The sequence below is a fragment of the Simochromis diagramma genome, unplaced genomic scaffold (assembly GCF_900408965.1).
Source record: "Simochromis diagramma unplaced genomic scaffold, fSimDia1.1 OVJJ01000745.1, whole genome shotgun sequence".
In the NCBI taxonomy this organism is placed as follows: domain Eukaryota; kingdom Metazoa; phylum Chordata; class Actinopteri; order Cichliformes; family Cichlidae; genus Simochromis; species Simochromis diagramma.
Genome location: NW_024386850.1, coordinates 67,128 through 91,537, shown reverse-complemented (window position 1 = coordinate 91,537; position 24,410 = coordinate 67,128). Strand labels below are relative to the sequence as shown.

At 39.0% G+C, this 24,410-nt stretch overlaps 2 long non-coding RNA genes and 1 pseudogene across 2 annotated transcripts; 1 reads left to right on the top strand and 2 right to left on the bottom strand.

Moving 5' to 3' along the window:
• Positions 1-902: 902 nt before the first annotated feature.
• LOC120732055 lies at positions 903-3,074 on the bottom strand. Its single transcript, XR_005695507.1, has 3 exons — positions 2,605-3,074; positions 2,470-2,512; positions 903-1,919 (listed from the first exon to the last, which is right to left on the bottom strand). It is a non-coding gene; the product is annotated as an uncharacterized LOC120732055 (long non-coding RNA).
• Positions 3,075-8,078: 5,004 nt separating this feature from the next.
• Positions 8,079-16,190, bottom strand: LOC120732054 (annotated as a pseudogene).
• A 334-nt stretch (positions 16,191-16,524) lies between these two features.
• LOC120732053 lies at positions 16,525-16,889 on the top strand. Its single transcript, XR_005695506.1, has 2 exons — positions 16,525-16,643; positions 16,723-16,889. It is a non-coding gene; the product is annotated as an uncharacterized LOC120732053 (long non-coding RNA).
• The last annotated feature ends 7,521 nt before the right edge of the window (positions 16,890-24,410 follow it).

Genomic DNA, 24,410 nt, shown 5'->3' with positions numbered 1-24,410 from the left:
AGGACCCCAAAGCGCTTCACACTACATTCAGTCATTCACCCATTCACACACACATCCACACACTGGCGATGGCAGCTACATTGTAGCTACAGCTGCCCTGGGGCGCACTGACAGAGGCGAGGCTGCCGGACACTGGCGCCACCGGGCCCTCTGACCACCACCAGTAGGCAAACACGGGGTTAGTATCTTGCCCAAGGATATTTGCTATGCAGCCAGGAGGCAGCCTGGGATCGAACCACTGACCTTCTGATTAGTGGCTGACCTGCTCTGAAGATAATTAAGAAGGAGATTTTAATGCATGTTGAACACCATCTTGACAAATCTTGACCAACACCTTCCAGTTCAGGGAGAGGTGTGGAGGATGCTGCTGTCACACTCCTGCATCTCTTGTATGAGCATCTTGAGGCCCCTCACACCCATGCAAGATTATTATTTGCTGACTTTTCATCAGCATTTAATACAATTCAACCCTTCTTACTTGCTGACAGGCTTTACAATCATTTCAATGAGTGTTGCAGCAATTTCACAAACAGACACATCCTGAAGTTTGGTGACGACACAGTAATCGTCAGTCTTCTTGTGGGGGACGAGTCAGGCCATGGACAGGTTGTAGATGATTTTGTGAATTGGTGTGATGAGTCCTTCCTTTCACTTAATGCGTCAAAAACTAAAAACATGATTATTGATTTTAGGAAGTCCTCTTATAGCTCATCACCCACTATCATTAAAACTGCCGATATTGGGATCGTTGAGAGTTATAAATATCTAGGTGTGGTACTTGACCATAAACTGTGTTTTGAATCTCATGCTGATGCCACTACTAAAAAAGTTCAACAAAGACTGTTCTTTTTAAGGAAAATGAGATCTTTTAATGTCTCATCTCAGATGTTGTCTTTGTTATATAGATGTTTTATCGAATCTGTGATGTCTTTTTGTATCGCTGCCTGGTTTGGTAACCTGACGGTGAAGAATAAGAATCGGTTGGGACTTCTGGTAAAAACTGCTAGCAAAATTTCAGGGCGCTGGCAAGATGGATTGTAATTAAAGTATCACTGTAAATAAAGCAGTGTATTCACATCAGTTTGCCTTCCTTTGTGTCTGCACTTGAGTCCACACACACAGCCTGGTCCTCTCAGTCATAACAAATCTGAGACTGAAGAAGTAACTTGGATGAGTGATGAAACGTTTCTCCCACTGAAAACGCTACGTCCAGATGAACAGAATCAACCTTTTGGAATTTTCAGTTGCTGAACAACTTTAACAATTTCATTTTCTGTGAAGGAAATCAAAGGACATTAGCAGATACATCTGTCATCTTGTTATGAGGCACAATGTTAATATTTTCATGGAGAATAAGGAAATCTTCATTTTCATGTATCATTCCAACTCCTTGAGTTCATTTGCCGCTCCCATTTCAGCGCCACTACCAAAAAATATCAAAATCAGCCTTTAAATTGACTGTAAATTACAACATTTTCGTGGAGTTTTACCCCCAGTAAAGGACCAGTAAAAACTTTTTGGATGTTTTAGTTCAGGAATTATAGCTAAATTCAAGGTTTTTCTGATGGTAAAATGCATTTCCACCGAGAGCCTCAAAAAGAAAAAAAGAAATATAGAAATAAAACTGCACGATCACTAAATCACATAGAACATCTGGCCAATCACAAGTGGCATCTTAAAGAACGATTTGAAAAGTTAAAATGAACTTTTTCCTTTAATAAAGCCTGAGGAATTAATAATGAGATTCATTAAATTGTATATGTACCTGTGGAGCCGTTGGCTAAGCAGCAGAGCAGAAACACAGCGGTGATAATGGAAGAAGAAGGCATCTTCTTCACTCTTCTCATCACATTCAGGTCCAAACAGTTACTCAGTCCAAATCAGGGATACATGAATATCCATCCCACATAATAGGCCTTCTAATGACGTGAAAAAATACAACAGAACAAAAACAAATGAACAAAAAACATGAAACACAAACAAAAACAGCTGCAAACAAAGCAGAAAGCTGGCAAATGTCCAGCCACCTGATGCAATCCAGACTGTCTAGCATATTCTTAAGTTTCCCTTTTGGTTATCAATAAAATATATTCCAACAGGAATATTGCCTCAATTTCTGGCTATGCAGAGTGAGGATGACGTCACCAAACGCAGCAAACAGAAAGTGAAAGTAAAAAAACAAAGAACAATAGACCAGACTGTGGTTAGAGCTGAAAATGTCTCTTGTATTTAATATAATTTATTTATTATTTAAAATAGAGGAATCTTTCGCTCTCTCTCTCTTTCCGCTGTTATAAGTCAGCCCAGCTCACCACTCTCTCTTTAGCTCCTCTTTATCACAGCAATCATGGATACTGACCGCGTTCGTCTTCGGGGTTCACAGCACACATAACGTTGATAGATTTGCATCGCTTTCTTACACGCGCGTATTAAAAACAATGATTCTGTGATCACAAAGTTTAGACCCACCCAAAGCAGTGTGGATGTGGACGAGGCCCAAGTTGCAGTGAGGCTATCAGACAGCAGATGATGATTAATAAAGTCCATGTGATCCATAAAAGAATCATAAAGTAAAAAGATGATGATAAACGTGAATCTACATACCAATCAGAAGGTGTCTTCTGAATCAGGGAGGAGGCGGTTTGATCCTGGGAACTGTGATCATGAAACCGATCCGCCCAAAAACAGAAGTAAGTGAATAAAAAGTCACATGATTGGACTTGTGAATAGATGATTGTAGCTAATTCTGCTTATAAAAAATTATAAGACGAATAAGGGGAAGTAGAGTAACAAGGTCTCGATTGTCTAAAGGTTTTAATCAAAAATGAGATTTTTGCTGCTTTTTGTATGATTTTTTTTCAAAGTTCTCACCAGCCTTGTTCCTCTTTTTTCTGCCAATATTGAAAGTTGTGGATTAAAAGCGCATCGTCCATCACTGTACTGTGAGTTTCACTGACTTCACAGCCTACAATCTGCTTGCTGCTGCTGCTGAGGACTTTAAAGGTTTTGGGACTTTGACGTGTCATGAGGTTTGTTTCAGTCCAGGTAGCAGCAGTCAAGTGTCCAAACTGGCGCAAAATACGCCAAAGCCTCAATTAGTAGTGGTCATGTGACTTGGGTGTCTCCTACCAGTGTTTGATTCCTGCCGGAGAAACTGAATAAAGGGTTTAAAGACTCTAACTTGGCCTGAGTCTGGCAGCCTTGTTGTCAAATCTGATAGATATGTTCATTAAATTCTCTAAACCAGGGATATCAAACGTAAGGCCCGCGGCTATAATCGGCCAACAAAAGACTCCAATCTGGCCCCACTGCGCTGGATAGGTTTGGAAATTGTGAAGGAGGGAATAAATTTTGGACTTTTAACTGAATTTTCATATGTTTCACAAATTTTCCATTCATGCTACACTAAAGTAATGAAGTAAGAAATGACAGAAAAGTTTCTGTTTTTCTGTTTGTTTTTTTTAATAAAGAAAAGCAAAAAAAGACACTTTCTTATAATTAACACAAATTATATTTTTATAATTACAGGACAGTCTGGACGTTTAGCTACCAGAACCGCTTTTTCCGTAATTTTCACTTTACTTATTATTCATATGTTCATGCCAAGCCAGGAAGAACCCTGCCCATGATACAAAACTCCTACCGAGTTCTAAGTGCTTCTCAGTCCTTTGGATTTTAAATTAACCCTCCTGTTATGTTGCGGGTCAGACTGACCCAGAACAGAAGAGATGTCACATGTCATCTGCATCACTACAGAAAACGAAAAAAATCAAAATTATAAAAGAAAATTGTAAAATAATCAATGCCAGTGTTTCTGACACTTCTGGATGAGTAAATTTGCCCAGGTTAAAATTAACCCAGGAGCATAATTGGTGTTCCTGGAAACCAACATAACAGGAGGGTTAATTATAACATATTATAGGCATCCTGCACAGATCACATGACTTCATCATTAAGGCCAGACGGTGATGATAATGTTATTTTCTGTTGTCTCTCTTCAGATCACAGTGTGCCCAGGTGCCAGGTTGTGGGACGCTGCTGTTTTCAGCCTCTTTGTTGGTGTTGACAGCTGGCTGCTGCTGGTAGCGATGCTCATAATAACGAGGCTTTTCCTGTTCTTCATCAGTCCACTGCAAATAAAGCTCCCTCAAATCTGTTAAAATAAGGACAGACAGAAGAGTCCCCTTCTCTTAATGTAATGTTTAATTAGTTAAACAAATTAAAATATTAAATGAAAATACTTTATTCTGACTCCACTCTTATTTACAGATCAAATACACCCAAGCAAACTTTTTAATGAACTTTAAAAAAAAAAAAAAGTAAATTTAAAAAAAGGTTCAAATGAAGTTAAATGAGATCATTTTAAATGAATACGTGCTGCTTGCATTTGCATTTTTTCTTTAAAGAGCAGATTTAAATTCTATGTCCATAACTTAAGAGATTTTGTTAAGAGATCCTAACACAAAATGCATTTGAATTATCTGCAATTATTCAAAAAAAGTTTTAAATGTGTTTCATGTACTACAAATATAAGTAATTTAAGCATAACAACAAGTATAGTGACCCTCGACGGGGTTAGACATTTGCAAGAGAAGCGAGCATTTAGCACATCTTTGGCTACTCTCGTCAGCATCATCTCTTTTTCTGCCAACTTTTTATCATCCATAAACCATTTGATCGTAAAGTTGTTCTCATTCTGTGCACGAAAATATAATTTCTGGATTAGTTGAAAGTTTAGACTTCAAGAATAACATCAAAAATCCAGTAAAAAATAAAAGTCCTGTAATAGAAGGGTTTGAGTGTTCTGTTATCCATAGATTTTGTGTATCTGTGGATGTATGTGTGCACATGTGTGTGAGAAATTTTTTTTCCAGTGCAAGGTTCAGCAAACAATTTCTCAGGGCTTTTTTTTTGTTGAAAAAATATAAATATGTATGAGTTTTTATTTGGAGGAGACTTTAGGCAACAAACTCAACATTAAAAAATTAACAAAAATGAGTGAAAACATTAATAACTGCAGAATTAATCTTTTGAAAACATGATCGACTAATCGTGACCTTAACAAGAAAAGAGAATAATTGCTCAAAGCAGCAGTTAATCTTTTCTTACACTCTGGATTATTTTCCAATTTATATAATAAAATAATAAATACATACAAACCCAAATCTTGCTGTTTTAGCAGCATCGTACAGTCAACACAGTTCAACTCATGCTTGGTTTCAGTGGAGAAGTGAAGACCTTTGTCCACAGAGTTTTCAGCAGCTTAATTATGAGTCAGTTATTTGAGGAACTCTCTATATGAAATATCAATAAAACATGAAATATTGTCCTCACCTGACAAACACAAGTAAAACTGACATTTGTCTTATTGCCTGTACACGTCATCATCACAGTGGGCGTCTGCACACAGTCTGAGAAAAGAAAATGTGATCATATCAACATTATAAGAGGTAATCTTCATAATACATTAAAAAAAATAATAATGCTGTATTGCAAAACTAGACAGTAACTTTAGTACATTAATAAACCAGCAGTTTTCTGTGGGTTAAATGTGTGACTAACATAGAAACAGACAGAACATTTACTATAAAGTACATTTGTATTACCAGAATGAATGTATGTATAATGTGTTGTTACTTACCTGATACACACAAATGCACACTCGGTAAATTTCCCCCCACATTTATTCCCTCTGTGCTGTGAACTTCTGGTCTGTATCGTCCTGACTCGTCTTTGCTCAGTTGAATCAGCATCATCATTTTTCCCTCTGATCAACTTTTTCTGTCTGCGATGAAAGATTATCCTTGCGTCCTTGAACCATCTCAGGCTCTCCGATTCCTTTAACTTATATTTAAGTGACACAGTGAAGTTTGAGCCTGTTGCAGCGTACACACAATCATCCTGAGAGCCTTTGAAACAGAAAGATGGAGAAAGAGATTAGCCATGTTAGAAAGGCTCTGAACGATTGTATGTCAATTTATAAAATTTGAAGGACATTGTGTTATTTATACTAAATTCAGGGCTGTACCTAAACTTTGTTCCATCTACAGACCTCTTACAAATTTCCAAAGTAGCTGCCAAGAAATCACGATGCAGATAAAAAGTGTCAGACACTAACATTTAATTTCTGTGTTCATGAGCAACGCTGCTTTGCAAAGGTGTCCACATAGCATAGCTTGAGTTAGTACACAGCATGTAAACACATTTTCTGCATGTACAAATATCTTTGTGAGAATTTTCAAAATCTCCATGGAGATGTTATATCGTGTTTTAATTTGATAAATCATTGACAATCAGCTGATATTTCACAATCTTCTCAATAATGTCGACTACTTTAGAAGCTGACTACTTTTAGATTGACTGGAACTTTTTGAGATCATGATAATCATCATGACATTGCAAAGAAAACAAATATACTGTGAGTGTGCAGGTATGGTTTTGAAGAGGAGAGGCCTCGTCTGCTCTCATAGATAAAGAACAAAGCAAATGTGACACTTAGAACAAAGACTTGCTTCAGCAAATAATATATATAAATAAAATCTGTGATTATATAGTCGGAGATGTTGAAGAGGTAAGCAAGAACTGTCCTAATTTGGGTGATTATTAATAATTTAGACATAAAATATAAATGTATGTTTTTCCAAAATGACTTCTTCTTAAAATCTGATAATACAAACTGATTTTTGTTGTTGCCGCTACAGGGTCCTTTTCGTTTTTTCTTTCACTGTCAGAAGAAAGTAAATTAAATTAAATTGCATAAGAAAATTAATATCCCGTCATTATTTTGTAAAATTAAATGTGTATTTTATTTCAAATAAGTGAGAAACACTTCTGTGAGTGTCGTGTGGCAAATAAGGTATGTATTATTAATTTCAGGAGATTCGGGGTGTCCAATGAAGCAAGATTAATGGGTTATTGAGATAAGCTGAACCTGAGTCAGAGCTCAAACTCTGCATCATGTTGTCACTGAAATGTGTAAGTACTCCTGTTTGGACGTCTATGCAGAAAATGTTCAAATGTTCTCTGTTGTTGTTTTTTAATTACAGCCCAAAGCTGCTGACAGGTCTTTTTTAAATATTGCTTGAACTGCAACTATAAAAAGATGTAAGTGCTTTTTATGCAATTTTTGCAAAGATATGTGTGGAAGGAAACCATGACCTAGGACAAACTGATGGCATAAGATGTAAGTACAAGTCCTCCGGTTTGATATGCAAAAAAAAATTATTGCGCTAACTTATGTGATTGCAGTTCTACAGGGATTTAAGAAAAAATATCCTAATTGAGGTTATAATTCATGCATGACAGGGTTAAATAACAATAATTACAATGACACACGTCATACATCTACAGTAACATTAAACGACCAGTGGGTGGCAGGGTATGGACACATCAGTGCCCAGTGTTGTGGTTTATGTACAAGTACACCATCAACCAGTATGTGTGCAAAGGGCTAAATGTGGCTTCTGACTTTCCTGTGCAATTCTTCATCACTACAGAGTTCTGCACATAATCTGAGATCGGATTATATCTATATAATGTTTATACATTAATATTATATTATATGAAGAATTGCTGATGATGCATTAAATATATTATTGTGCTAAACTGCATATGTTACAACGAAAACATGCAAACCTTCTTTATTAGCTGCAGCTTCAAATTTGAGCTGCAAAGTTGCTTTTCCCGCATTAACATCACCATAAGAACAATTTAGTTTATTTCAGCAGTGTTAAATTGACAGAGAGCACACAGTGTGTTAGGACGATTTGTAGGTCCAACATTTTTGTCTTTTGGAGACTTTCACTTATATATAGAACATAAGAATATAAGCATGTGTGTGTCATCACAGCACGTATAAAAAGGTAGTTTCTGCACTGTCCTCTCATTTATGGCCATACCACCCTGAACACGCCTGATCCCGGAAGCTAAGCAGGGTTGGTCCTCGTCATTACTTGGAGTCCTGTAAGCTTTTTCACTTCAACACACAAACTGCAGAGGGCGCTGCTGCTCTCTCAGTGGAAAATACTGTTTCTCTTTTCTTCACCTGGTAGTGGTTTTGAAATAATGAACTGTGAGGCGAGAGAAAAAGAGTAAAATAGTTTATTTTATCAGTAAAGATCAACAGAAGGCACGAATAACAGAATCCAAGGGCAGAAGAGAGACCAGTGTCAATATGTTATACAACCATGTGATCAGACAGCAAAATATACCTTTATGTCCATCTAGCTGCAGGAGTTCATGGGTAAATCCTTGGAAAGCTGAAGAAATACTTCAGCAGGACAAATCGCAAAAATATATCCATTTATAATAATACACCTTTTCTACACGTCGGAGCAAATACACTCTACAAAATGCAGAAAACTATCCGAGGACATGAACTGTTGATGCGTTCATAAGGAAGGCCAAGCTTATTATTCACATTAGAGTATTACTGATTAAAAAAATAGAAGCAGAACTTTTTGTCAAACAGAAGAGGAACACAAAACATTTCAAACAGATGTTTATGGGAGAATTCATAGGTCTGAAAATACAAGTCAGTCCCTTTCAAGCAGTTTAAAACAGAAACAGTAAAGGAATGCCATGGCTTTGAGATACTTTGGTTGTAATACAAATCCCAGAGTTCACAAGCAAGAGGACTACAGAGATGGCCATGCTATGCTATGCTAAATCACAACTGTTTAAAGGTAACAGTTTAAAAAACCAAAAAGTAGAAAAAATGTTAAAAAAGTCAAAATATAAGTGTCATCACATTTTTACAAGAACAAGCTTTTCCACACAGACAAGTAGACGACAGTATTCCAGGAATAATCTAGTTTTTCCACATCTTTTAAAAATACTGTAACACATGAGTCTTTAATAAAAATGAGTCCATCAATGTTGATCAAATACTGATTAGCACTTGTTTAGACTGATCGTCTATATGGGTTCATTGACCTGCTCCATTATTGTGTGCACATTTAACCCAGTTTATACAGTCAGTGTACACAAACGAGGGGTCCTAAACACACCGTTTCATCTCAGCACTGAGGCTGGATAATGATTGTATTTTTTCCTGTTGTCTCACTCAGAGGTTCTGGGATGCTGCTGGTCACGATGGCGTTTAGATGAGTTATTTGAGTGTTGCAGGCCAGCTCACTACAGCTGCTGCTGCTGTTCCTGAGTGATCTGTAAACGAAGCTCCTCCTCCTCTGTTAAAATAAGCATAGACGACAGGTCAGAGGGAGAATCAGCTCAGTTCAGTTGTGTCAATACTGCGCCAAATCATAACAATAGTTGATGCGAGACACTTTATATTGTCAAGACCCTACAGTAATCCAAAGAAACAGAAAACCCCAACAATCATATGACCCCCTATGAGTAAGAGCTTTAGTGACAGTGAGAAGGAAAAACTCCCTTTAAGGAAGAAACCACCAGCTCAGGGAGGAGGAGCCATCAGCCGCCACCGGTTAGGGTGAGAGGAGGAAAACAGGACAAAAGACATCCTGTGTCTTCACATCACAATCATCTCTCATCATTTCTCGCAAAACCTGCTCATACTAAGACCCTGGCTTTGATGTGGTGTTGTCAGCTAAACAAAGATGAGCTAGAATCAAACTTCATCTGCTTTGCAATCAACGAAATCTAAAAGCTCAACACATCTTGGAGGTGTCACTCAGTTTAAAAATAAATAAAAAATAAAAAGGAAATCAAATCCAGACCACAGACCGCCCAGTCACAAAAAAGGTCATTTCAGCAACACGTGATGATTTCTGACCATGTAGTAAAAGATAAACTGCTCAAAACATTAAAAACCTAATTTCCTTCTTTGACACAATAATTTGTGTGTCATCTGTAGCCTAATCCAGCATCACATGCTCAGCCTGGTTTGTTTAATCCTAATGTCAATACTGCACTGTGAAATTCATTACAATGGCTAAACCTAAAGAAAAATGAACTTATTGTCTCAATACTCAAGGAAGGAAAGTTATTGAGCTTTCAGTGAAGTATACGCCCTGCCACCAAACACCAGCCAAAACAACCCAGCAACAAAATAAAAAGGAGACGACATTTTTGAAAAGAAATCTTACGGATTTTTTTAATCCGCTTTTTCCGTCTGGACTGGACACAGCAAATGACGACAACAAGGATTACCACCAAACAAATACAAATGCCTGATGGTGAAGAATAACAGCAAATCGTGTTTGACATGTTTAAGTGGGACTAGAAATAGACAAATGATGAGTTCATTGTGTGAAGTTTAATTCCTCCACATTTCATATAAGATGTGAAACATACCCACAGCGATCCAGATGCCACTGTGATCAGCTGCAGAATAAAACAACAGGAGCAGAAATGTATTTATTTGGAGATGAGTGACAGGTGACATGATATCACATCATACTTGCACAACCCAGTGTCACTGACTTGACTACTCACAGGGCTTATAGCATTCTTGTTGAACAGGCTGACTGATCTCAGAGCTGACGGGGTTAGAAACATTGCAAGAGAAACGAGCATTTAGCACGTCTTCGGCTGGCCTTGTCAGCTCCTTGCCAGTCTCTTTTTCTGCCACAGGTTTATCACCCATAAACCATTTGATCTGAAAATTATTTTCACTCTGTAGACAAACAGACAATTAGTGGATTTAGTGGAAGGTTCAGATTTTAAGTCTAACATAAAAAGTTCAACCTCACCAAAATTAGAAATATAATAATCTTTTCATACATTTTTGGTCATTTCATTTTTGGATCAAGATGTCTAAACTTGGACTATTTTATAACCTCCTCATATAAAACAGAACAGCTGCTCACAGCAGCTCAGCGAGGCTGAAATAACGAAAACTTTGTCTCCAAACTTACAATTATTGGTTCAACTCTTTGAAAAATATTCTGACCTGAAACCTGAAATGTAAATGAAACAAACTCATAGTTGTCCTCACCTGACCAGCATTGCAAGTAAAGCTGACTGAGTCAGAGTCTGTACACGTCATCGTCACGCTGGGCTTCTGCACACGGTCTGAGGTAACAAAATGTAATAAATAACATTATATGAACTTCTGCTAATGATGTATTAATAAAAATAAATAAATAAAACTTGCAAAACCAAACTGAACAGTGACTTTATATTAATATCAAACATTTTCTGTTGACAAAATGTAAAAATTAAACAGCTTCTGATCCATCAACACACTTGTTATGAAATATATTTGCATATTTACATAACCAGAAAAATGTATGTATAATATGTTGTTACTTACTTAATACACACAAATGCACACTCGGTAAGTTTCCCCCCCACATTTATTCCCTCTGTGTAAACCTCTGGTTTGTATCGTCCTGACTTGTCTTTGGTGAGTTGTGTCAGCTTTAGTGATCCAGTTGAATCAACATCATCATTTTTCCCTATGGTCACCTGTTTCTGTCTGCGATTAAAAGACTACACTTGTGTCCTTGATCCATTTCAGGTTATCTGATTCCTTCAACTCATATCTAAGTGGCACAGTTAAGCTTGATCCTGTTGCAGCGTACACACAATCACCCTGAGAGCCTGAAAGACAAAGAAATAAAGAGGAATTTCATGACAAATTAAGAATAGTCATGCTAGTCATCAAATTTGAAGGAAATTATTATTTTTTACTTCTTGGTGTTTTTTTTTTTTTATGTTTAAAAGGTGAATGAAAACCTGGTGTCAAGAAGAAACAAAAGTGCAAAAACATGCATGCTCAATCATCCAGGTAATGCCAAAAAGTTGATTCTGTTCATGTGGACGTAGCATTTTGTTTGGGAGAAATGTTTCGTCACTCATCCAAGTGACTTCTTCAGTCTCAGCCAGTGATGATACTTACGGCATTACTTACTTCCAATAACAAGTAATCTAACTAATTACTATTCCTATCGTCGTAACGCCGTTACAGTTACTAACAAGGAAACGCGGTTCGTTTCTATTTTTCAACAAACAGATGGTTGAAGCTGTGTTCAGCTTACCGCAGTTTATATCAGTTGCACGGAAGTAGCTGTAAGTAAGTAATCTGGACTCTACAGCTTTAAGCAGCTGTGCGCTCCCGCAGACGGTAATCACGATCACTGTCTAGCCCAACACCTGGAGCTCAGGGGGCAAAACAATCACATGAGTGCTGCTGTTTGACTGAGGAAGAATAAAGTAGTCGTGGTAAGCCAATCACATGACCACTTCAAGACAAAGCAACAAGGCGATATATACCAGTTTATACTGAGAGATTTTTGACGTTTAGCATGTTTGGAGTGTGTAGTTAGTGTGTGGTGTTGTGGATAGTTTTGTGTGTCAGAACAATGAGGCGACTGCTGTCTCCAGGTAGAAACAGGAGTGATACACCTGCTGCTGTCAGACCTGCAGGTATCAGGCTGTGATGTTCTCCTTTATAGTGGACAGAAATTATTTTTTTGGAGTGGCACAAATAATTTGTGTGGCATCTTATTGAATGCAGAACAGCTGATTGTTCTATAAATATTTTGAAATGGTTATTTAAAAAAGGGTAAAAGGTAAATGGATGCAAATAACTTTGTTGTTTGCAAAACTTGTGCATAAGATTTTAAAATTGACAATTTATATTTGCATTTAAAGTTATGAAAATGATTCATTAAACATGTTTGTGGTTGTTACAGTAAAAAAAATATAACTTTTTCTACTCTGATTTTATGTTTTGTCTTATTTTAGATCAATTGTGTTAATACAGTATGTCAAAATGAAAACATAACTGTAGATTCAGACACGTGAGGTTGTGCTGAAAAGAACGATACCAAACAAGGCAAATAAACTGTTTTTATAGGTGAAACGTGGAGGGAAAATCAAAAGTAGTTAAAAATGGCCAATTATACCCTGGACCCCAGAGGGTTAAACGTTGTTTTGTTTTTTTAAGTAACGCAATAGTTACTTTTCAAGTAATTAATTACTTTTAGAATCATGTAGCTCAGTTACTACTTCAAAAAAGTAACTTGCCCAACACTGGTCTCAGCTCACTGTAGGTTTCCCCAACCAGAAAGCTCCAGGCAATCCAGGAGAGAAGGACGACCGCTGCCTAAGCGAAGACTCGTAGTGATCCCGTATGTGTCAGGAGTGTCGGAACAGTCGAGACGCATTTTTTCTAAACACTGAATCTTTGTGGGTTTCAAATCCCAAAACACGCTGCACCAAAAATTGGTCCACCCAAGGATCAGGTCCCCCGACACAAACAGAGTAACATAGTGTACGCTGTTGAGTGCCAGGAGGAGAAACCAAACAACCTCTGGCAAAGAGGAAGGCACAACACAGAAGAGCCACCTCGTCAGGCCAGGACTCTGCAGTCTATTTACACCTACAGGCCAGTGGACACTCTTTCAGTGATGAGGATGTAACATCCTGGACAGGGAGGAACACTGGTTTGAGCGCGGCGTCAAGGAGGCCATTTACGTGAAAAGGGAAAGACCATCTCTGAATCGAGGAGGGGGCCTAAGGGTTCATCTTTCACCATCTTATCCCGACATGGACACACAGGGCGGCTGCTCTCTGTCCCAACAAAACAGTGTCTTTGTTTTGCTCTTTTTCTTGTGACACAAGGCCCACACAGTCGTGAGCTCCTTCTCAAAATCAAGAAAAGCAAACTGACTTTATCAATCACGGAAGAGCTATGAATTACACTGAGGGACTGCGGACTGCTTCGGAGGCACCTACATGTCAGTGCGCCCCAGGGTGGCTGTGGCTACAATGTAGCTGCCATCACCAGTGTGTGAATGTGTGGATGACTGGTTGTCTAAAGCGCTTTGGGGTCCTTAGGTACTAGTAAAAGCGCTATACAAATACAGGCCATTTGCCATTCAGCGAGCCCTGCTACTAGATCTCGCACACAGATGGAACGTGTCAGGCGGTGCAAGAGGAAGAAGACCGGTAAGTGTGGAGGCATCCGGAGTAGGCTAGCAGCTAATTCACACAAATCCGCTATTTCCCCCCATCGCACTGTCCAACGTGCTCTCCCTAGACAACAAGCTGGATCAACATAGAAGAGCCACCTCCACGGGACAAGACTCTGCAGTCCATCTGCATCTAAAGGTCAAAAGTCACTCTTTCGAGCATGCCAATGTTCACATTTTGGACAGAGAAGACATTTATGTCCACTGCGAGCGACCATCTTTGAACAGAGGCGGTGGTTTACAACAATAACTGTCTGCCATCTATAATCCAGTTTTGAGATCCCTTCCCAGGCGCCTTAACACCCATTCACAACCCGGGCCATCTGACCTCAGGAAATCACATGATAGGGTGGGGCCAGGTTTCACAATGAGCTCACCCGAAACCTTGGCTGTCACCTACACCTGTTTTCACACCTTGGATCATGTGATTAGGTAGGAGATCAATAGGGGGTCCATGACCCTCTTGAGGGTCTCCCCCAAAGGGCTTAAATCTGGGACTCTCCACCAATTGGTCTTAGAACTGAAGGAGCTTCTCATATGAGGTGAAACGTCTTCAAGAAACTTGAAGAAAATTTTCTTTCCAATCTCCTTAGACTACGATTACCCTGACGACTGAGAACCTTCACAGACAAACTGTCATTGCCTACATTTCAAAGTGCATCAGTGATGTCACAGAGACCAGGACTGTCACTGTCCGGGCCAATCAGAAACCATGGCTGGATGTGGTGAGCCTAAGAACAGCAAGGGCAAAGCCATCACGCTGCATCAGAGATGTGAAAAGGCAATCCTCCAAGAGGATTTTGCAAAGCTTCGGTGACAGCAGAGATACTTTAGTTCAGCAATTATTGCTACATTCTAGGTTTTTTGATGGTAAAGCACATTTCCACTGAGAGCCTCATAAAGAAGCAGAGAAATATAGAAATAAAACTGCACGATCACTAAATCACATAGAACATCTGGCCAATCATAAGTGGCATCTTAAAGAACAATTTAGTTGAAAAGTTAAAATGAACTTTTCCTTTAATAAAGCCTGAGGAATTAATAATGAGATTCATTGAATTGTATATATACCTGTGGATCCGTTGGCTAAGCAGCAGAGCAGAAACACAGCGGTGATAATGGAAGAAGAAGGCATCTTCTTCACTCTTCTCATCACATTCAGGTCCAAACAGTTACTCAGTCCAAATCAGGGGTACATGAATATCCAAAGGCCTTCTAACGACGTGAAAAAATACAAAAGTGAGCAAAAATGAACAAAATGTATCAAACAAACAAAAACAGCTGCAAACAAAGCAGATGTGTTTTCGGGAAATTGTTGAGCCAATTGATGCAATCCAGACTGTCTAGCATGTTCTTAAGTTTCCCTTTTGGTTATCAACATATTATATTCCAACAGGAATATTGCCTCAATTTCTGGCTATAGAGAGTGAGGATGACGTCACCGAACACAGTAAATAGAAAGTGAAAGTGTAAAAAAAAAAAAAAACACTAATTGAACAATAGACCAGACTGTGGTTAGAGCTGAAAATGTCTTTTATTTAAAGGAAGGAATTTACTGCGCAGCTCTCTCTCTCTTTCCGCTGTTAAGTCAGCCCAGCTCACCCACTCTCTCTTTATCAAAGCAATCATGGATACTGACCGCGTTCGTCTTCGGGGTTCACAGCACACATAACGTTGATAGATTTGCATCGATTTCTTACACGCGCGTATTAAAAACAATGATTCTGTGATCACAAAGTTTAGACCCACCCAAAGCAGTGTGGATGTGGACGAGGCCTAAATTGCAGTGAGGCTATCAGACAGCAGATGATGATTAATAAAGTCCATGTGATCCATTAAAAAAAAAAGAAAAAAAGAATCATGAATTAAAAAGATGAAAAAAAGATTTCTTCTGACTCGGGTGGAGGCGGTGTGATCGTGGGAACTGTGATTATCAAAGCGGAAGCGACTGCGGACCCGATCCGCCCCCTGAACTGTCATTTCCAGGATCTGTTTGGGATCATTGTGGTGGCGTGTTTTCAAAATGCCCTCATAAACATACTGAAGTATCAACAAAAAAAAAAAAAAAAATCCACCTGGCCATTTAGACAGCTGTATAAAAGTTTGGATATTTCTTATGAAAGAAGCAGTGTCACTCTGGCAACTATTGATTACATATTCCACCGCGGATTCCTCGTTTCCACTGATAGCAGTTTATTAACCTGGCATCAGGTTATCTCATACATGCCGCCTTCAGACAAAAAACACAAAACATGCTGGTTAAAATGAACAAAAGTGGAAGTAGGGAGACCGGGGATAGTTGTAACATTTTTGACATTTCTGTCTGTAAATTGGAGCTCTTTTAAGGTAGTGGATTCAAAATGTAATGCAAAGTATTTACATGTCTCTGCTATTAAATAGTGCAGCTATTTTCTCTGCAGCACAATTACCCATTGCATGGTATGGTCTCAAACACAAAGAGTGAAATGTTACAATTAACCCCATAGTCTGGGTTAGTTGTAACATATCCTGGGGTAAAATGTAACACAATGAAATAAGGGTACTAACAAAACATTAACGTGTAATCTTTGTTTATTCAACACATGAATGCACTTAGAGCCATTTATGTAGCTGTGTGTGTGACAGAATGCAGAAATCTAGCTTTTGAACATATTCCAACCCCCCAAAAAAGACAAATTATGGAATTTTCTGCAACTGAATATTTCATTAATTTTACGACGCTGGATCATTGCGTGACTTCACGTTAGTCTCTCGGCCAGTCAGTACGGATAGTCTGCCGCATTGTATGTGTCTTACGGCTGCCTGTTTGTTATCTCCCCAGGAGAAGCGTGGAGACGAGAGGGCAGCGAGCACGGGGTGCTCAGACACTGAGGAGCGGAGACAAGGAACACTAGCACTGGGAAGAGGACATTTCACGGGAGTCGGGAACGCACTGCGGATTTATTGTTATTTTCCATTCACTGTAAATAAACGCACTGCTTGCATTCAGAGCTCCGTGCCTGGCTCCTCCTTCCTCACATCCCCACGGTTGACGCTGGCCAACCGTGACAAATAGCTTTTCTTAGATTCATTATTAGTTCAACATTGACAAATAGTAGTTGACTAATATCAGGAGCCAAAAAGAAAACAAAAAACAAACTAAATAAATATTTCAGACGCTGAAAATAAATTATTACGGTTGTTTAAATTTGCTGTCAGCAAGTTAGGTCTAATACATGTAGTCAATCTAATGAATCAATATTACATGTAAAAAGTACAGAACTGAAAATGAAACTAAAATATAACGGTAAATGAACTGGTTCTTGTATAAAACGTTTCTACTCTCTACAACTTGCCTCATTCATGCACTCACTTTTTTCTATGCTTTTTCTCTGTAAGTGCTTTCTATCTAACATTAATACGCATTCATCCTCCCGATGGATGCATCGGAGAGCAACTTGGGGTTAGCGTCTTGCCCAAGGATATTTGGCATGCAGGCTGGAGCAGGCGGGGATTGAACCAGCAACTTTCTGATTAGTAGGTTTCCTGCTCTACCTGAGCTACAGACACCCCAATTTGTGGTGTTCTGGAAACAACACGTTCTCATCCCAACAGGTAACGATGCTATGTGACAAATCATCGGTATGTGTAAATGTGTTTATTGTTCTAATCATGAATCGCTTTGTAAAACAAGACCTGATAGGGTCAAGGTTAAAGTTATGGTTAGAGTTAATGTTAGGGATAGGGCTGGAATGGACGGCTGGAGCCTCTCCTCCAAGTGTGTGTTACTGCCGCGAACAGCATTCTGTTGTATTCTGTTGTATGCTTTTCTCTGTAAGCACTTCGAGCCTGTACTTTTTTGCTTTAGCTGAGTAATGAAGTTGAATCAGTACTTTAACTTTCACTGGAACAATAGTATTTTTACTTCTACTTAAGAATGTCTGATCTTTTGCCAACTCTGGCTGTCTCTCAGTCTTGGAATACCCACTTGTTGTCCAGCGGTGTCCTGGGAATATGGGAACTAGACAGACTGGGGAAACAATGGGAGGAGACACAAAGATGGAATCACTTTTACCATCTTTGATGTATTTGCTGGTCGTCTTATTTCTTCTATTTTGCAAGCACAGTGTTGCAATCATTGTCTTTGTGGTACAATGACACAGGTAGAATGCAGGTGTTTTCATGTAACACGATGCCAGAAAGATGAGTAATGTGTTTTGAAGAGAAGATAAAACATCATGTTTGAACAAAGATAAGCAGCAGACACGTCTGTGTGTGAGTTATTCAGGTTCAGTAAGAAGGTAATATGTCTGCAGAATTTGTAATTCTTATGAAGATATTGCTTGTACAATAAATAAAATCCCTTTAACTTCTTCTGGAGAGTGTCTTTATATATTTAGTCATTTTGGGGCGATCCTTTATTTAGTACTAACTCTAGTCGGGGATATATATCAGAGTTTACTTTCAGATATGAGCATTGTGTTTCCTGTGGATGAATGAATGAATTATTTATTTATGTAATTTTTGAAAGACTGGCTCATGTAAAATATCTGAAAGTATGACAAAGCTCTCCTGTTACACTTTATGGACACCTGAGCTTCACCATGAGGGCCTGTCTTTATTCACTGAAATCCACTTTTATAAAGAATTCACAGTAATCACTGACACCTTCAGAGCATTACATTCATTAAAGACGTCTTCTACACCTACTCTTCCAGACGACCGACACATACTTCAACCACTGCAGGTTAACCAGCCACTCATCAGTAAAGCAAAAACTAAATGTAAATGTCCTCATGTGGAAAAGACTGAAACACAACTCCCATATATCACTAATGTAACAGATCCATTTAGGGAGAGTGAGAACACTAGGCTGGATGTGTTTTAATGCAGGAACATTCATCATGTCTTGAGTTCAACAAATCATTTACATTGAATATGTGAGCTGGATGGTTACACGATACAATGTGATTGTCAACAATAACTGCAATGAACGCTGGTTTGAGGGCGGAGTCAAGGAGGCCATTTACGTGAAAAGGGAAAGACCCTCTCTGAATCAAGGAGGGGGCCTAAGGGTACATCTGTCACCATCTTACAATGCTGTGATTGCAGCCGTTCTCCAACTCTCTGTGAATGGTACTCAAGACCATTGATCAGTGGTTGTTGATCAATGGTCATGAGAATTTGCATAATCATGATTAAGGAACTGACCTCCCAGCCCATTGTTCCTTCAGTCGGCTGGTTTCTCTGACTGAAAACGCTACGTCCAGAAGAACAGGATCAACTTTTGGAGATTTACTTCCCTGGATGATTGAGCACGCATCAAGACCTTTTAATCAGGCCAACAAATATCTTGTACTCAATTTTAGCAGCAGCCATTGTGACACTGATGATAAAACTTGTGTAAAAGTGCGAAGCTGTAAAAAAGTAATTATAAAAAAGCATTTTTGTAGCTGAATGTTACTGGATAGCTGTTTCATCTGTAACACATCAAAATAACCTGCTAAGGTTTAATAGGCTATAAGGAACACACTCACTTCCTGAGCCCTGGGCAATAAGAGACGTTTTGTGTTTTATAATTTATTGATATGTTTGATCCTTTCTGACCTGCGTTAATGAAGCAGTCATTAGAGCACCATGTCCGCTACAATAGTTCTGTAGTTTGATGCTTGAGTCGTTGCAGACTTGTTGAAACTCCCTCACCCGTCAAAGCAGCGTCTTTGTTATTGGAGTCCAGCAGATGGCAGTGTTTCACTGTCTGACGGCTGTCTGAAGCTTCAGCTGGATTATTCGTTTGCTATGTTTGCCATGTTACAGTGGGGAGGAAAAACTCCCTTTTAACAGGAATATCTAGACATGAGTGATTACTGCAGTGGGGCACTATCTGTGCTATCTATAAGAAATGTTAGCAACAATAAAACTCTGAGGATCAGGGCTCCATTTCACTCCAGTGTTCAGTGGCATTTTAAAAGAGTGAATACCGACGCTGAATGTCTTTGTAAAGCAAAAGCACTTTGTTAGCCTTTACAGAGCAAAGCTATGGATCAATGTGCAGTGAAGAAAAATCCAGGTGGCCAGTCTGTCCTTTCCTAACCAATCACAGAGCTCCTTACATTGTTGCGCTGGAGAATAACTAAATATAATATAAATATAATATAAAGATGATATTGAAAATAATCTTTTGTAGAGTCACTACTTAGTGGGCAGAGGACAGTTATCACTTTGCTGGATGCTTTAAAGTCGCATGTTCTGTATTTGCTGTATGCAGATTAACAGGATATTAACAGATTAACAGCTTTCATTAGACTTCATATGATAATCAACAGTGAAGTGTTTCTCTTTCAGTGTTTATTCTTGCTCATTGAATGATCTCTGTTCAGATAATATGCTGCACTCATCTCATGTTTCTTTAAATACGGCATCACTTGTCCAGCTGTCAAACTCTGAAAGAGTTACAGTTTCACCACTGAGCACTTTGAATGGTTATTCTTTTATTTAAAAGCACTTATTCTAGCTGCATCATCAATACGACAAAAACTGTGACTTCAACAAAAATTTATCTAAACATATTTAGGGGGAAATGTTCCTACACCCCTCATGTAAACGTTACACCTCCAAAAGGGAGAAATAATCAGAATAAGGTGTAATCATTGTCTTGATAATAATGACCATGAAAATGAAACTAGGCCTACCTTTAGTTCAGCACACTCAGTGTTGCATAAAGACATGCGAACATGCCATCATCCATTCTGGAGCCTACTTTTAAAAAGAGCGAGCTGTTTATTCTGGCTGAGTAGCAAACAGAACCAACCATGAAAACCTAAACTGGGAAAACACTCGGAAACCTTGAACACTGGGAATATGGAGACACAGGGGGTAGGTGAACAGACACTCTGACAAAGGACAGAGGAAAACAGAGACAGTATATACACTGAGGGGTGATCAGGGAAGTGGACAAACATGGGAACACAGACTAGGATTATCAAAATAAGACAAGAAGTAGCACGAACACAGAGACTGAGATAAGGACACATGAGCTTGACACTAGGATGGAAATAAACAAACATGGGAACACACGACGGACTGGGGAGACAAGGACAACACACAAAGAGAGGGACAATGGAAACAGGTAAAGGAGACAAAACCCAGAGACAGCTCTAAGACACAAAGAGAGGGAGACACAAGACGGGCTGGGGACACTAAGGGGACGCCGAGGACAGAACACAGAGACGAACTCTATGACAGACGTTACGTGACAACAAGACTGACATCCACAGGAGACACAGAAAAAACAATAATCAGAAAATTCACGAATGCAGGAAAAGTAAACTAGGAAACTTCAGTCAGTATAAGAACACAACAATAATGATGAAGCAACATTCAAAAGTCCATCAACACAAAACACTGGGACAAAGACCCAGAACTATGACACACAGACACTGACAGTGTTCTTGTTAATGCTCTGCCTCCTCTGGATCTTATTTAATCAGCTAAAGTGGACTGCAGTCTTTCATATTCTGATATTATTAATAGTTTACCTGTATTAGACTCTTTCAGTCCACCTGAATCACACAAAACAACATGTTACAAGCTGTTTTGCTGCTTCCAGTGTCTCAGATCTCATGCAAGCAAGTGGCTGGCTCAGTGAATGTAGTTTAAGCACATGTTATATCTCTGTTCAGATATTATGTTGTGCTCATTTTTTTCCTTTATTCAAATAAGAGCAGTTATTGTTCATTTAATCAAATGCTGCTCAATCTTCTGTGTAATGAAAACTTTGATTCTGTTCATCTGGATGTAACGTTTTCAGAATCAACTTTTTGGGATCTGCAAAGCAGTTTCAGCTCAGAGCACCGTTCATGTTCACTTTTGCACCACTTATTGAAGCTGTATCATCATTTCCATCGCTTCTTCTGTCATTGCATCCTCTTGTTTTTTTCTTGCTTTTGCTCTTTGTCTTTGAGCCAGAGAGATGGAGGTCCATGGCGTCATGTAAAACTACTTTGAAATTCTGACCATTTGATAATAAATTGTGAAAATGTATAATTTGAACATATTTGTTTTCACTCAGCACTACAGGCTGTATGTTCTTGCTTTTGAGTCCCGCACTCCCTCCTTTTTCCAATTCGTTTACTTCTCATTAGCACTCGGCGATTTGCACAGCTCAGGAGTCGCTGGCTGTCCCCTCTGTGACCTTCCCCAAACTGCAGCTTAAATTCATGCTCAAGCCATCTGCCATTATCTACTAAAAATGCTGTCAAACCTAAAAAGAGGATGTGGTCTCAGCTGGTGAAATTGCATTATAAACTGCTTTGAGGCAACTGTAGATAATTCATTTATCATTATTCAACATTGACAAATAGTAGTTGACTAATATCAGGAGCCAAAAGGAAACAAAAAAAACAACAACCCCAAACTAAGCTAATATTTCAGATGCCGGAAAGAAATGATTACAGTTGTTCAAATTTGCTGTCACCGAGTTAGGTGTGATACATGTACATCAATATTACATGTAAAAAGTAGAAAACTGAAAATAAATCTGAAATATAAAAATGAACTGATTCTTATATAAAACCTTTCTACTCTCTACAACTTGCCTCATTCACCCAATCACTTCTTTTTTCTCTGTAAGTGCTTTCTATCTAACATTAATACGCATTCATCCTCCTGATGGATGCATCGGAGAGCAACTTGGGGTTAGTATCTTGCCCAAGGATATTTGGCATGCAGGCTGGAGCAGGCGGGGATTGAACCAGCGACTTTCTGATTAGTAGGTTTCCTGCTCTACCTGAGCTACAGACACCCCAATTTGTGGTGCTTTGGAAACAACACGTTCTCATCCCAACAGGTAACGATGCTATGTGACAAATCATCAGTATGCGTTTGGAGGCATGAGAGCCGTTTGGAATGAATCTATACATGTAAATGTGCTTTTTGTTCTGATCATGAATCGCTTTGTAAAACAAGACCTGATAGGGTTAAGGTTAAAGTTATGGATAGAGTTAATGTTATGAGGCTCTGCTCCAAGTGTGTGTTACTGCTGCGAGCAGCGTTCGGTTGTTTTCAAATGGGAATCTGGAGCGTCTCATAAGGATGCAGAAAGATACCTTTCACGTTACTATGAGATGCCTCAGGCCATGACAAACTGTTGGTATGTTACGTGTTGGGAATAAGAACTGAGGGCAGCTGTATTTGGGCCTTCATTGGCTACAGAGATTCATTAGAGGTAAGGGTAAGGAAATGTGGCTTCCAGTAATTGTCCTGAACATACACCTGAGAAAACTTCAAAATCAGAAAAAAAGCATCAAAGTAATCTTAAAATGTGTAATGTGCTTGTTACTCTGCTACAACTGGGATCATGTACCGCATAAAAAGACTAGATAGTCTATGTGATGTGGATGCTAGAGCGAAAGCCATGGTTGATATTTGACCTTGTGGTATTTTATAGTTGGCTTCCTGGAGCCAAATAGAGAAACAAATGAAGGCCCCAATTGCAGGAAGATGCTAGCATAAAACAAGCAATATAAAGACAACATATTCTGATCAAATAGCGCTGCAGTCATTGTCTTCATACTGGTAGTGATGATGCATTTCTGATAAATGCCTGTAAAAGAAAGACTAACCATATATGGTGCTCAGTGGTGAAACTGCCTTGTAAGTTCCTTACAAACCATTTTATACTGATTAAAAAACCAGAAATGAGAATGCTATATCTGAGCAGAGATACAGTGGGGCAAAAAAGTATTCAGTCAGCCACCGATTGTGCAAGTTCCCCCACCTAAAATGATGACAGAGGTCAGTAATTTGCACCAGAGGTACACTTCAACTGTGAGAGACAGAATGTGAAAAAAAAATCCATGAATCCACATGGTAGGATTTGTAAAGAATTTATTCGTAAATCAGGGTGGAAAATAAGTATTTGGTCAATAACAAAAATACAACTCAATACTTTGTAACATAACCTTTGTTGGCAATAACAGAGGTCAAACGTTTACTATAGGTCTTTACCAGGTTTGCACACACAGTAGCTGGTATTTTGGCCCATTCCTCCATGCAGATCTTCTCGAGAGCAGTGATGTTTTGGGGCTGTCGCCGAGCAACACGGACTTTCAACTCCCGCCACAGATTTTCTATGGGGTTGAGGTCTGGAGACTGGCTAGGCCACTCCAGGACTTTCAAATGCTTCTTACGGAGCCACTCCTTTGTTGCCCGGGCGGTGTGTTTTGGATCATTGTCATGTTGGAAGACCCAGCCTCGTTTCATCTTCAACGTTCTCACTGATGGAAGGAGGTTTTGGCTCAAAATCTCACGATACATGGCCCCATTCATTCTGTCCTTAACACGGATCAGTCGTCCTGTCCCCTTGGCAGAAAAACAGCCCCATAGCATGATGTTTCCACCCCCATGCTTCACAGTAGGTATGGTGTTCTTGGGATGCAACTCAGTATTCTTCTTCCTCCAAACACGACGAGTTGAGTTTATACCAAAAAGTTCTACTTTGGTTTCATCTGACCACATGACATTCTCCCA